General features: G+C 44.2%; 2 non-coding genes across 2 annotated transcripts; both read left to right on the top strand.

The window, feature by feature from the left end:
• Positions 1–1,081: 1,081 nt before the first annotated feature.
• On the top strand, positions 1,082–1,155 carry trnai-aau (transfer RNA isoleucine (anticodon AAU)). The gene has a single exon. It is a non-coding gene; the product is annotated as a tRNA-Ile (tRNA).
• A 3,797-nt stretch (positions 1,156–4,952) lies between these two features.
• Positions 4,953–5,026, top strand: trnai-aau (transfer RNA isoleucine (anticodon AAU)). The gene has a single exon. It is a non-coding gene; the product is annotated as a tRNA-Ile (tRNA).
• The last annotated feature ends 7,908 nt before the right edge of the window (positions 5,027–12,934 follow it).

Genomic DNA, 12,934 nt, shown 5'->3' with positions numbered 1-12,934 from the left:
CTCAATGGTGTGTGCTACGCTGCTCCTCTGAAAGTAATTAATGTCTTGCTTTTTCATCTGACATTTTCACATCAGTGTTACATGAAAGTTGCTTGTCATTGTTACATGACAGTAGGTGTCCGTAAGACAAGGCTGCATGAAGTGTGAACTAGAGCTTTCTTGGATCCACAAAAACAATATGATTTTGGAGCATGAGGGCATAGATCCCATTACCTGTCGCATGCTAAGCAGGCACTCTACCATTTGAGCTAATTCCCGAGCCGGTAGGATTGGCTACAAGGAGCATCCAACAGTGTACAGTCTTGTCAGGCTATTCTGTTGGTGGACTTGTTAGTTTACGAGCCAGCACGTGCAGAGGCTCGGTGCATCTCAAAAACTGTGCTCCGATAGCCAGTGTCTGGTTAGATCAGTTGGTTAGAAAGTAGTGCTAATAACTCCAAGGTGATGTGTTTGATCCCCGTACTGGCCATAACGTACATTCTGAGAGTGAAAATTGAAAGTCACATGCGTGTGCATCGTCAAGGGTGCCACTAAGTTTATTTTAGTGGCTTCCCGAAATGATTAAGTTGGGAGAGTGTTAGACTGAAGATCTAAAGGTCCGTGTTCCGATCCTAGGTTTCGGCATTAGTTGTTGTTCTTTCTTTATGCTCTGGCTTCAAGGAAACTATCCACAGCTTTGTTTGTGGTCCTCAATGGTGTGTGCTACGCTGCTCCTCTGAAAGTAAGTAATGTCTTGCTTTTTCATCTGACATTTTGACATCAGTGTTACAGGAAAGTTGCTTGTCATTGTTACATGACAGTAGGTTGTCGTAAGACAAGGCTGCATGAAGTGTGAACTGGAGCTTTCTTGGATCCACAAAAAAAAATGTTTTTGGAGAATGCGGGCATCGATCCCACTACCTCTCGCATGCTAAGCAAACACTCTACCATTTCAGCTAATTCCCCAGCCGGTAGGCTTGGCTACAAGGAGCAACCAAGAGTGTACAGTCTTGTCAGGCTATGCTGTTGGTGGACTTGTTAGTTTACGAGCCAGCACGTGCAGAGGCTCGGTGCATCTCAAAAATTGTGCTCTCTAGCCAGTGGCCGGTTAGCTCAGTTGGTTAGAGTGTGGTGCTAATAACGCCAAGGTCATGGGTTCAATCCCCGTATTGGCTATGATGGACAATATGAGTGTCAATATTGTGAGTCACATGCATGTGAATTGTCAAGGTTGCCACATAATTAAGTTAACTGAATTAACAAAATAGCACATTTTGCAGAGCGTTAGACTGAAGATATAAAGGTCCCTGGTTTGATCCCGGCTTTCGTAATTTGTATGTGTTCTTTCTTTATGCTCTGGCTTCAAGGAAACTATCCACAGCTTTGTTTGTGGTCCTCAATGGTGTGTGCTACGCTGCTCCTCTGAAAGTAAGTAATGTCTTGCTGTTTCATCTGACATTTTGACATCAGTGTTACAGGAAAGTTGCTTGTCATTGTTACATGACAGTAGGTTGTCGTAAGACAAGGCTGCATGAAGTTTGAACTGGAGCTTTCTTGGATCCACCCAAAAAAATTTGGGGGAGAATGCGGGCATCGATCCTACTACCTCTCGCATGCAAAGCAAGCACTCTACCATTTGAGTTAATTCCTCAGCTGTTTGGAATTGCCACAAGGAGCAATCAAGAGTGTACAGTCTTGTCAGGCTATGCTGTTGGTGGACTTGTTAGTTTACGAGCCAGCACGTGCAGAGGCTCGGTGCATCTCAAAAACTGTGCTCCAATAGCCAGTGCCTGGTTAGATCAGTTGGTTAGAAAGTGGTGCTAATAACTCCAAGGTGATGTGTTTGATCCCTGTACTGGCCATAAGGTACATTCTGAGTGTCAAATTTGAAAGTCACATGCGTGTGCATTGTCAAGGGTGCCACTAAGTTTATTTTAGTGGCTTCCCGAAATGATTAAGTTGGGAGAGTGTTAGACTGAAGATCTAAAGGTCCGTGTTCCGATCCTAGGTTTCGGCATTAGTTGTTGTTCGAACTTCATGCTTTGCTTTGGCTTCAAGGAAACTATCCACAGCTTTGTTAGTGGGCCTCAATTGTGTGTGCTACGCTGCTCCTCTGAAAGTAAGTAATGTCTTGCTTTTTCATCTGACATTTTGACATCAGTGTTACATGAAAGTTGCTTGTCATTGTTACATGACAGTAGGTGTCCGTAAGACAAGGCTGCATGAAGTGTGAACTAGAGTTTTCTTGGATCCATAAAAAAATGTGATTTTGGAGCATGCGGGCATCAATCCCACTACCTCACGCATGCAAAGCATTTGAGCTACTTGCCCAGCCGTTTGGACTTTCCGAAAGAAGCAACCTAGAGGGTCCAGTCTTGTCAGGCTATGCTGTTGGTGGACTTGTTAGTTTGCGCTCCAGAACTTGCAGAGGTTCGGTGCATCTCAACAATTGTGCTCTGTAGCCAGTGGCCGGTTAGCTCAGTTGGTTAGAGTGTGGTGCTAATAATGCCAAAATAGCACAGTTTGCAGAGCGTTAGACTGAAGATCTAAAGGTCCCTGGTTTGATCCCGTCTTTTGGAATTTGTATGTGTTCTTTCTTTATGCTCTGGCTTCAAGGAAACTATCCACAGCTTTGTTTGTGGTCCTCAATGGTGTGTGCTACGCTGCTCCTCTGAAAGTAAGTAATGTCTTGCTGTTTCATCTGACATTTTGACATCAGTGTTACAGGAAAGTTGCTTGTCATTGTTACATGACAGTAGGTTGTCGTAAGACAAGGCTGCATGAAGTGTGAACTGGAGCTTTCTTGGATCCACAAAAAAAAATGTTTTTGGAGAATGCGGGTATCGATCCCACTACCTCTCGCATGCTAAGCAAACACTCTACCATTTGAGCTAATTCCCGAGCCGGTAGGCTTGGCTACAAGGAGCAACCAAGAGTGTACAGTCTTGTCAGGCTATGCTGTTGGTGGACTTGTTAGTTTACGAGCCAGCACGTGCAGAGGCTCGGTGCATCTCAACAATTGTGCTCTCTAGCCAGTGGCTGGTTAGCTCAGTTGGTTAGAGTGTGGTGATAATAATGACAAGGTCATGAGTTCAATCCCCGTATTGGCTATGATGGACATTATGAGTGTCAATATTGTGAGTCACATGCATGTGAATTGTCAAGGTTGCCACATAATTAAGTTAACTGAATTAACAAAATAGCACATTTTGCAGAGCGTTAGACTGAAGATATAAAGGTCCCTGGTTTGATCCCGGCTTTCGTAATTTGTATGTGTTCTTTCTTTATGCTCTGGCTTCAAGGAAACTATCCACAGCTTTGTTTGTGGTCCTCAATGGTGTGTGCTACGCTGCTCCTCTGAAAGTAAGTAATGTCTTGCTTTTTCATCTGACATTTTGACATCAGTGTTACAGGAAAGTTGCTTGTCATTGTTACATGAGAGTAGGTTGTCATAAGACAAGGCTGCATGAAGTTTGAACTGGAGCTTTCTTGGATCCACAAAAAAAAATGTTTTTGGAGAATGCGGGTATCGATCCCACTACCTCTCGCATGCTAAGCAAACACTCTACCATTTGAGCTAATTCCCCAGCCGGTAGGCTTGGCTACAAGGAGCAACCAAGAGTGTACAGTCTTGTCAGGCTATGCTGTTGGTGGACTTGTTAGTTTACGAGCCAGCACGTGCAGAGGCTCGGTGCATCTCAAAAACTGTGCTCCAATAGCCAGTGCCTGGTTAGATCAGTTGGTTAGAAAGTGGTGCTAATAACTCCAAGGTGATGTGTTTGATCCCTGTACTGGCCATAAGGTACATTCTGAGTGTCAAAATTGAAAGTCACATGCGTGTGCATTGTCAAGGGTGCCACTAAGTTCATTTTAGTGGCTTCCCGAAATGATTAAGTTGGGAGAGTGTTAGACTGAAGATCTAAAGGTCCGTGTTCCGATCCTAGGTTTCGGCATTAGTTGTTGTTCGAACTTCATGCTTTGCTTTGGCTTCAAGGAAACTATCCACAGCTTTGTTAGTGGGCCTCAATTGTGTGTGCTACGCTGCTCCTCTGAAAGTAAGTAATGTCTTGCTTTTTCATCTGACATTTTGACATCAGTGTTACATGAAAGTTGCTTGTCATTGTTACATGACAGTAGGTGTCCGTAAGACAAGGCTGCATGAAGTGTGAACTAGAGTTTTCTTGGATCCATAAAAAAATGTGATTTTGGAGCATGCGGGCATCAATCCCACTACCTCACGCATGCAAAGCATTTGAGCTACTTGCCCAGCCGTTTGGACTTTCCGAAAGAAGCAACCTAGAGGGTCCAGTCTTGTCAGGCTATGCTGTTGGTGGACTTGTTAGTTTGCGCTCCAGAACTTGTAGAGGTTCGGTGCATCTCAACAATTGTGCTCTGTAGCCAGTGGCCGGTTAGCTCAGTTGGTTAGAGTGTGATGCTAATAATGCCAAAATAGCACAGTTTGCAGAGCGTTAGACTGAAGATCTAAAGGTCCCTGGTTTGATCCCGTCTTTTGGAATTTGTATGTTTTCTTTCTTTATGCTCTGGCTTCAAGGAAACTATCCACAGCTTTGTTTGTGGTCCTCAATGGTGTGTGCTACGCTGCTCCTCTGAAAGTAAGTAATGTCTTGCTTTTTCATCTGACATTTTGACATCAGTGTTACAGGAAAGTTGCTTGTCATTGTTACATGACAGTAGGTTGTCGTAAGACAAGGCTGCATGAAGTGTGAACTGGAGCTTTCTTGGATCCACCAAAAAAAATGTTTTTGGAGAATGCGGGTATCGATCCCACTACCTCTCGCATGCTAAGCAAACACTCTACCATTTGAGCTAATTCCCCAGCCGGTAGGCTTGGCTACAAGGAGCAACCAAGAGTGTACAGTCTTGTCAGTCTATGCTGTTGGTGGACTTGTTAGTTTACGAGCCAGCACGTGCAGAGGCTCGGTGCATCTCAACAATTGTGCTCTCTAGCCAGTGGCCGGTTAGCTCAGTTGGTTAGAGTGTGGTGCTAATAATGCCAAGGTCATGGGTTCAATCCCCGTATTGGCTATGATGGACATTATGAGTGTCAATATTGTGAGTCACATGCATGTGAATTGTCAAGGTTGCCACATAATTAAGTTAACTGAATTAACAAAATAGCACATTTTGCAGAGCGTTAGACTGAAGATATAAAGGTCCCTGGTTTGATCCCGGCTTTCGTAATTTGTATGTGTTCTTTCTTTATGCTCTGGCTTCAAGGAAACTATCCACAGCTTTGTTTGTGGTCCTCAATGGTGTGTGCTACGCTGCTCCTCTGAAAGTAAGTAATGTCTTGCTGTTTCATCTGACATTTTGACATCAGTGTTACAGGAAAGTTGCTTGTCATTGTTACATGACAGTAGGTTGTCGTAAGACAAGGCTGCATGAAGTTTGAACTGGAGCTTTCTTGGATCCACAAAAAAATGTTGGGGGGAGAATGCGGGCATCGATCCCACTACCTCTCGCATGCAAAGCAAGCACTCTACCATTTGAGCTAATTCCTCAGCTGTTTGGAATTGCCACAAGGAGCAATCAAGAGTGTACAGTCTTGTCAGGCTATGCTGTTGGTGGACTTGTTAGTTTACGAGCCAGCACGTGCAGAGGCTCGGTGCATCTCAAAAACTGTGCTCCAATAGCCAGTGCCTGGTTAGATCAGTTGGTTAGAAAGTGGTGCTAATAACTCCAAGGTGATGTGTTTGATCCCTGTACTGGCCATAAGGTACATTCTGAGTGTCAAATTTGAAAGTCACATGCGTGTGCATTGTCAAGGGTGCCACTAAGTTTATTTTAGTGGCTTCCCGAAATGATTAAGTTGGGAGAGTGTTAGACTGAAGATCTAAAGGTCCGTGTTCCGATCCTAGGTTTCGGCATTAGTTGTTGTTCGAACTTCATGCTTTGCTTTGGCTTCAAGGAAAATATCCACAGCTTTGTTAGTGGGCCTCAATTGTGTGTGCTACGCTGCTCCTCTGAAAGTAAGTAATGTCTTGCTTTTTCATCTGACATTTTGACATCAGTGTTACATGAAAGTTGCTTGTCATTGTTACATGACAGTAGGTGTCCGTAAGACAAGGCTGCATGAAGTGTGAACTAGAGTTTTCTTGGATCCATAAAAAAATGTGATTTTGGAGCATGCGGGCATCAATCCCACTACCTCACGCATGCAAAGCGTTTGAGCTACTTGCCCAGCCGTTTGGACTTTCCGAAAGAAGCAACCTAGAGGGTCCAGTCTTGTCAGGCTATGCTGTTGGTGGACTTGTTAGTTTGCGCTCCAGAACTTGCAGAGGTTCGGTGCATCTCAACAATTGTGCTCTGTAGCCAGTGGCCGGTTAGCTCAGTTGGTTAGAGTGTGGTGCTAATAATGCCAAAATAGCACAGTTTGCAGAGCGTTAGACTGAAGATCTAAAGGTCCCTGGTTTGATCCCGTCTTTTGGAATTTGTATGTGTTCTTTCTTTATGCTCTGGCTTCAAGGAAACTATCCACAGCTTTGTTTGTGGTCCTCAATGGTGTGTGCTACGCTGCTCCTCTGAAAGTAAGTAATGTCTTGCTGTTTCATCTGACATTTTGACATCAGTGTTACAGGAAAGTTGCTTGTCATTGTTACATGACAGTAGGTTGTCGTAAGACAAGGCTGCATGAAGTGTGAACTGGAGCTTTCTTGGATCCACAAAAAAAAATGTTTTTGGAGAATGCGGGTATCGATCCCACTACCTCTCGCATGCTAAGCAAACACTCTACCATTTGAGCTAATTCCCCAGCCGGTAGGCTTGGCTACAAGGAGCAACCAAGAGTGTACAGTCTTGTCAGGCTATGCTGTTGGTGGACTTGTTAGTTTACGAGCCAGCACGTGCAGAGGCTCGGTGCATCTCAACAATTGTGCTCTCTAGCCAGTGGCCGGTTAGCTCAGTTGGTTAGAGTGTGGTGCTAATAATGCCAAGGTCATGAGTTCAATCCCCGTATTGGCTATGATGGACATTATGAGTGTCAATATTGTGAGTCACATGCATGTGAATTGTCAAGGTTGCCACATAATTAAGTTAACTGAATTAACAAAATAGCACATTTTGCAGAGCGTTAGACTGAAGATATAAAGGTCCCTGGTTTGATCCCGGCTTTCGTAATTTGTATGTGTTCTTTCTTTATGCTCTGGCTTCAAGGAAACTATCCACAGCTTTGTTTGTGGTCCTCAATGGTGTGTGCTACGCTGCTCCTCTGAAAGTAAGTAATGTCTTGCTGTTTCATCTGACATTTTGACATCAGTGTTACAGGAAAGTTGCTTGTCATTGTTACATGACAGTAGGTTGTCGTAAGATAAGGCTGCATGAAGTTTGAACTGGAGCTTTCTTGGATCCACAAAAAAAAATGTTTTTGGAGAATGCGGGCATCGATCCCACTACCTCTCGCATGCAAAGCAAGCACTCTACCATTTGAGCTAATTCCCCAGCCGGTAGTCTTGGCTACAAGGAGCAACCAACAGTGTACAGTCTTGTCAGGCTATGCTGTTGGTGGACTTGTTAGTTTACGAGCCAGCACGTGCAGAGGCTCGGTGCATCTCAAAAACTGTGCTCCGATAGCCAGTGCCTGGTTAGATCAGTTGGTTAGAAAGTGGTGCTAATAACTCCAAGGTGATGTGTTTGATCCCCGTACTGGCCATAAGGTACATTCTGAGTGTCAAAATTGAAAGTCACATGCGTGTGCATTGTCAAGGGTGCCACTAAGTTTATTTTAGTGGCTTCCCGAAATGATTAAGTTGGGAGAGTGTTAGACTGAAGATCTAAAGGTCCGTGTTCCGATCCTAGGTATTGGCATTAGTTGTTGTTCTTTCTTTATGCTCTGGCTTCAAGGAAACTATCCACAGCTTTGTTAGTGGGCCTCAATTGTGTGTGCTACGCTGCTCCTCTGAAAGTAAGTAATGTCTTGCTTTTTCATCTGACATTTTGACATCAGTGTTACATGAAAGTTGCTTGTCATTGTTACATGACAGTAGGTGTCCGTAAGACAAGGCTGCATGAAGTGTGAACTAGAGTTTTCTTGGATCCATAAAAAAATGTGATTTTGGAGCATGCGGGCATCAATCCCACTACCTCACGCATGCAAAGCATTTGAGCTACTTGCCCAGCCGTTTGGACTTTCCGAAAGAAGCAACCTAGAGGGTCCAGTCTTGTCAGGCTATGCTGTTGGTGGACTTGTTAGTTTGCGCTCCAGAACTTGCAGAGGTTCGGTGCATCTCAACAATTGTGCTCTGTAGCCAGTGGCCGGTTAGCTCAGTTGGTTAGATTGTGGTGCTAATAATGCCAAAATAGCACAGTTTGCAGAGCGTTGACTGAAGATCTAAAGGTCCCTGGTTTGATCCCGTCTTTTGGAATTTGTATGTGTTCTTTCTTTATGCTCTGGCTTCAAGGAAACTATCCACAGCTTTGTTTGTGGTCCTCAATGGTGTGTGCTACGCTGCTCCTCTGAAAGTAAGTAATGTCTTGCTTTTTTATCTGACATTTTGACATCAGTGTTACAGGAAAGTTGCTTGTCATTGTTACATGACAGTAGGTTGTCGTAAGACAAGGCTGCATGAAGTGTGAACTGGAGCTTTCTTGGATCCACAAAAAAAAATGTTTTTGGAGAATGCGGGTATCGATCCCGCTACCTCTCGCATGCTAAGCAAACACTCGACCATTTGAGCTAATTCCCCAGCCGGTAGGCTTGGCTACAAGGAGCAACCAAGAGTGTACAGTCTTGTCAGGCTATGCTGTTGGTGGACTTGTTAGTTTACGAGCCAGCACGTGCAGAGGCTCGGTGCATCTCAACAATTGTGCTCTCTAGCCAGTGGCTGGTTAGCTCAGTTGGTTAGAGTGTGCTGCTAATAATGCCAAGGTCATGGGTTCAATCCCCGTATTGGCTATGATGGACATTATGAGTGTCAATATTGTGAGTCATGTGAATTGTCAAGGTTGCCACATAATTAAGTTAACTGAATTAACAAAATAGCACATTTTGCAGAGCGTTAGACTGAAGATATAAAGGTCCCTGGTTTGATCCCGGCTTTCGTAATTTGTATGTGTTCTTTCTTTATGCTCTGGCTTCAAGGAAACTATCCACAGCTTTGTTTGTGGTCCTCAATGGTGTGTGCTACGCTGCTCCTCTGAAAGTAAGTAATGTCTTGCTGTTTCATCTGACATTTTGACATCAGTGTTACAGGAAAGTTGCTTGTCATTGTTACATGACAGTAGGTTGTCGTAAGACAAGGCTGCATGAAGTTTGAACTGGAGCTTTCTTGGATCCACAAAAAAATGTTGGGGGGAGAATGCGGGCATCGATCCCACTACCTCTCGCATGCAAAGCAAGCACTCTACCATTTGAGCTAATTCCTCAGCTGTTTGGAATTGCCACAAGGAGCAATCAAGAGTGTACAGTCTTGTCAGGCTATGCTGTTGGTGGACTTGTTAGTTTACGAGCCAGCACGTGCAGAGGCTCGGTGCATCTCAAAAACTGTGCTCCAATAGCCAGTGCCTGGTTAGATCAGTTGGTTAGAAAGTGGTGCTAATAACTCCAAGGTGATGTGTTTGATCCCTGTACTGGCCATAAGGTACATTCTGAGTGTCAAATTTGAAAGTCACATGCGTGTGCATTGTCAAGGGTGCCACTAAGTTTATTTTAGTGGCTTCCCGAAATGATTAAGTTGGGAGAGTGTTAGACTGAAGATCTAAAGGTCCGTGTTCCGATCCTAGGTTTCGGCATTAGTTGTTGTTCGAACTTCATGCTTTGCTTTGGCTTCAAGGAAAATATCCACAGCTTTGTTAGTGGGCCTCAATTGTGTGTGCTACGCTGCTCCTCTGAAAGTAAGTAATGTCTTGCTTTTTCATCTGACATTTTGACATCAGTGTTACATGAAAGTTGCTTGTCATTGTTACATGACAGTAGGTGTCCGTAAGACAAGGCTGCATGAAGTGTGAACTAGAGTTTTCTTGGATCCATAAAAAAATGTGATTTTGGAGCATGCGGGCATCAATCCCACTACCTCACGCATGCAAAGCGTTTGAGCTACTTGCCCAGCCGTTTGGACTTTCCGAAAGAAGCAACCTAGAGGGTCCAGTCTTGTCAGGCTATGCTGTTGGTGGACTTGTTAGTTTGCGCTCCAGAACTTGCAGAGGTTCGGTGCATCTCAACAATTGTGCTCTGTAGCCAGTGGCCGGTTAGCTCAGTTGGTTAGAGTGTGGTGCTAATAATGCCAAAATAGCACAGTTTGCAGAGCGTTAGACTGAAGATCTAAAGGTCCCTGGTTTGATCCCGTCTTTTGGAATTTGTATGTGTTCTTTCTTTATGCTCTGGCTTCAAGGAAACTATCCACAGCTTTGTTTGTGGTCCTCAATGGTGTGTGCTACGCTGCTCCTCTGAAAGTAAGTAATGTCTTGCTTTTTCATCTGACATTTTGACATCAGTGTTACAGGAAAGTTGCTTGTCATTGTTACATGACAGTAGGTTGTCGTAAGACAAGGCTGCATGAAGTGTGAACTGGAGCTTTCTTGGATCCACAAAAAAAAATGTTTTTGGAGAATGCGGGTATCGATCCCACTACCTCTCGCATGCTAAGCAAACACTCTACCATTTGAGCTAATTCCCCAGCCGGTAGGCTTGGCTACAAGGAGCAACCAAGAGTGTACAGTCTTGTCAGGCTATGCTGTTGGTGGACTTGTTAGTTTACGAGCCAGCACGTGCAGAGGCTCGGTGCATCTCAACAATTGTGCTCTCTAGCCAGTGGCCGGTTAGCTCAGTTGGTTAGAGTGTGGTGCTAATAATGCCAAGGTCATGAGTTCAATCCCCGTATTGGCTATGATGGACATTATGAGTGTCAATATTGTGAGTCACATGCATGTGAATTGTCAAGGTTGCCACATAATTAAGTTAACTGAATTAACAAAATAGCACATTTTGCAGAGCGTTAGACTGAAGATATAAAGGTCCCTGGTTTGATCCCGGCTTTCGTAATTTGTATGTGTTCTTTCTTTATGCTCTGGCTTCAAGGAAACTATCCACAGCTTTGTTTGTGGTCCTCAATGGTGTGTGCTACGCTGCTCCTCTGAAAGTAAGTAATGTCTTGCTGTTTCATCTGACATTTTGACATCAGTGTTACAGGAAAGTTGCTTGTCATTGTTACATGACAGTAGGTTGTCGTAAGATAAGGCTGCATGAAGTTTGAACTGGAGCTTTCTTGGATCCACAAAAAAAAATGTTTTTGGAGAATGCGGGCATCGATCCCACTACCTCTCGCATGCAAAGCAAGCACTCTACCATTTGAGCTAATTCCCCAGCCGGTAGTCTTGGCTACAAGGAGCAACCAACAGTGTACAGTCTTGTCAGGCTATGCTGTTGGTGGACTTGTTAGTTTACGAGCCAGCACGTGCAGAGGCTCGGTGCATCTCAAAAACTGTGCTCCGATAGCCAGTGCCTGGTTAGATCAGTTGGTTAGAAAGTGGTGCTAATAACTCCAAGGTGATGTGTTTGATCCCCGTACTGGCCATAAGGTACATTCTGAGTGTCAAAATTGAAAGTCACATGCGTGTGCATTGTCAAGGGTGCCACTAAGTTTATTTTAGTGGCTTCCCGAAATGATTAAGTTGGGAGAGTGTTAGACTGAAGATCTAAAGGTCCGTGTTCCGATCCTAGGTATTGGCATTAGTTGTTGTTCTTTCTTTATGCTCTGGCTTCAAGGAAACTATCCACAGCTTTGTTAGTGGGCCTCAATTGTGTGTGCTACGCTGCTCCTCTGAAAGTAAGTAATGTCTTGCTTTTTCATCTGACATTTTGACATCAGTGTTACATGAAAGTTGCTTGTCATTGTTACATGACAGTAGGTGTCCGTAAGACAAGGCTGCATGAAGTGTGAACTAGAGTTTTCTTGGATCCATAAAAAAATGTGATTTTGGAGCATGCGGGCATCAATCCCACTACCTCACGCATGCAAAGCATTTGAGCTACTTGCCCAGCCGTTTGGACTTTCCGAAAGAAGCAACCTAGAGGGTCCAGTCTTGTCAGGCTATGCTGTTGGTGGACTTGTTAGTTTGCGCTCCAGAACTTGCAGAGGTTCGGTGCATCTCAACAATTGTGCTCTGTAGCCAGTGGCCGGTTAGCTCAGTTGGTTAGATTGTGGTGCTAATAATGCCAAAATAGCACAGTTTGCAGAGCGTTGACTGAAGATCTAAAGGTCCCTGGTTTGATCCCGTCTTTTGGAATTTGTATGTGTTCTTTCTTTATGCTCTGGCTTCAAGGAAACTATCCACAGCTTTGTTTGTGGTCCTCAATGGTGTGTGCTACGCTGCTCCTCTGAAAGTAAGTAATGTCTTGCTTTTTTATCTGACATTTTGACATCAGTGTTACAGGAAAGTTGCTTGTCATTGTTACATGACAGTAGGTTGTCGTAAGACAAGGCTGCATGAAGTGTGAACTGGAGCTTTCTTGGATCCACAAAAAAAAATGTTTTTGGAGAATGCGGGTATCGATCCCGCTACCTCTCGCATGCTAAGCAAACACTCGACCATTTGAGCTAATTCCCCAGCCGGTAGGCTTGGCTACAAGGAGCAACCAAGAGTGTACAGTCTTGTCAGGCTATGCTGTTGGTGGACTTGTTAGTTTACGAGCCAGCACGTGCAGAGGCTCGGTGCATCTCAACAATTGTGCTCTCTAGCCAGTGGCTGGTTAGCTCAGTTGGTTAGAGTGTGCTGCTAATAATGCCAAGGTCATGGGTTCAATCCCCGTATTGGCTATGATGGACATTATGAGTGTCAATATTGTGAGTCATGTGAATTGTCAAGGTTGCCACATAATTAAGTTAACTGAATTAACAAAATAGCACATTTTGCAGAGCGTTAGACTGAAGATATAAAGGTCCCTGGTTTGATCCCGGCTTTCGTAATTTGTATGTGTTCTTTCTTTATGCTCTGGCTTCAA

The sequence above is a fragment of the Oncorhynchus kisutch genome, unplaced genomic scaffold (assembly GCF_002021735.2).
Source record: "Oncorhynchus kisutch isolate 150728-3 unplaced genomic scaffold, Okis_V2 scaffold920, whole genome shotgun sequence".
NCBI classification, from domain to species: Eukaryota; Metazoa; Chordata; class Actinopteri; order Salmoniformes; family Salmonidae; genus Oncorhynchus; species Oncorhynchus kisutch.
The sequence above is the reverse complement of the archived record's forward strand: the minus strand, read 5'-3'. Positions and strand labels throughout refer to the sequence as shown.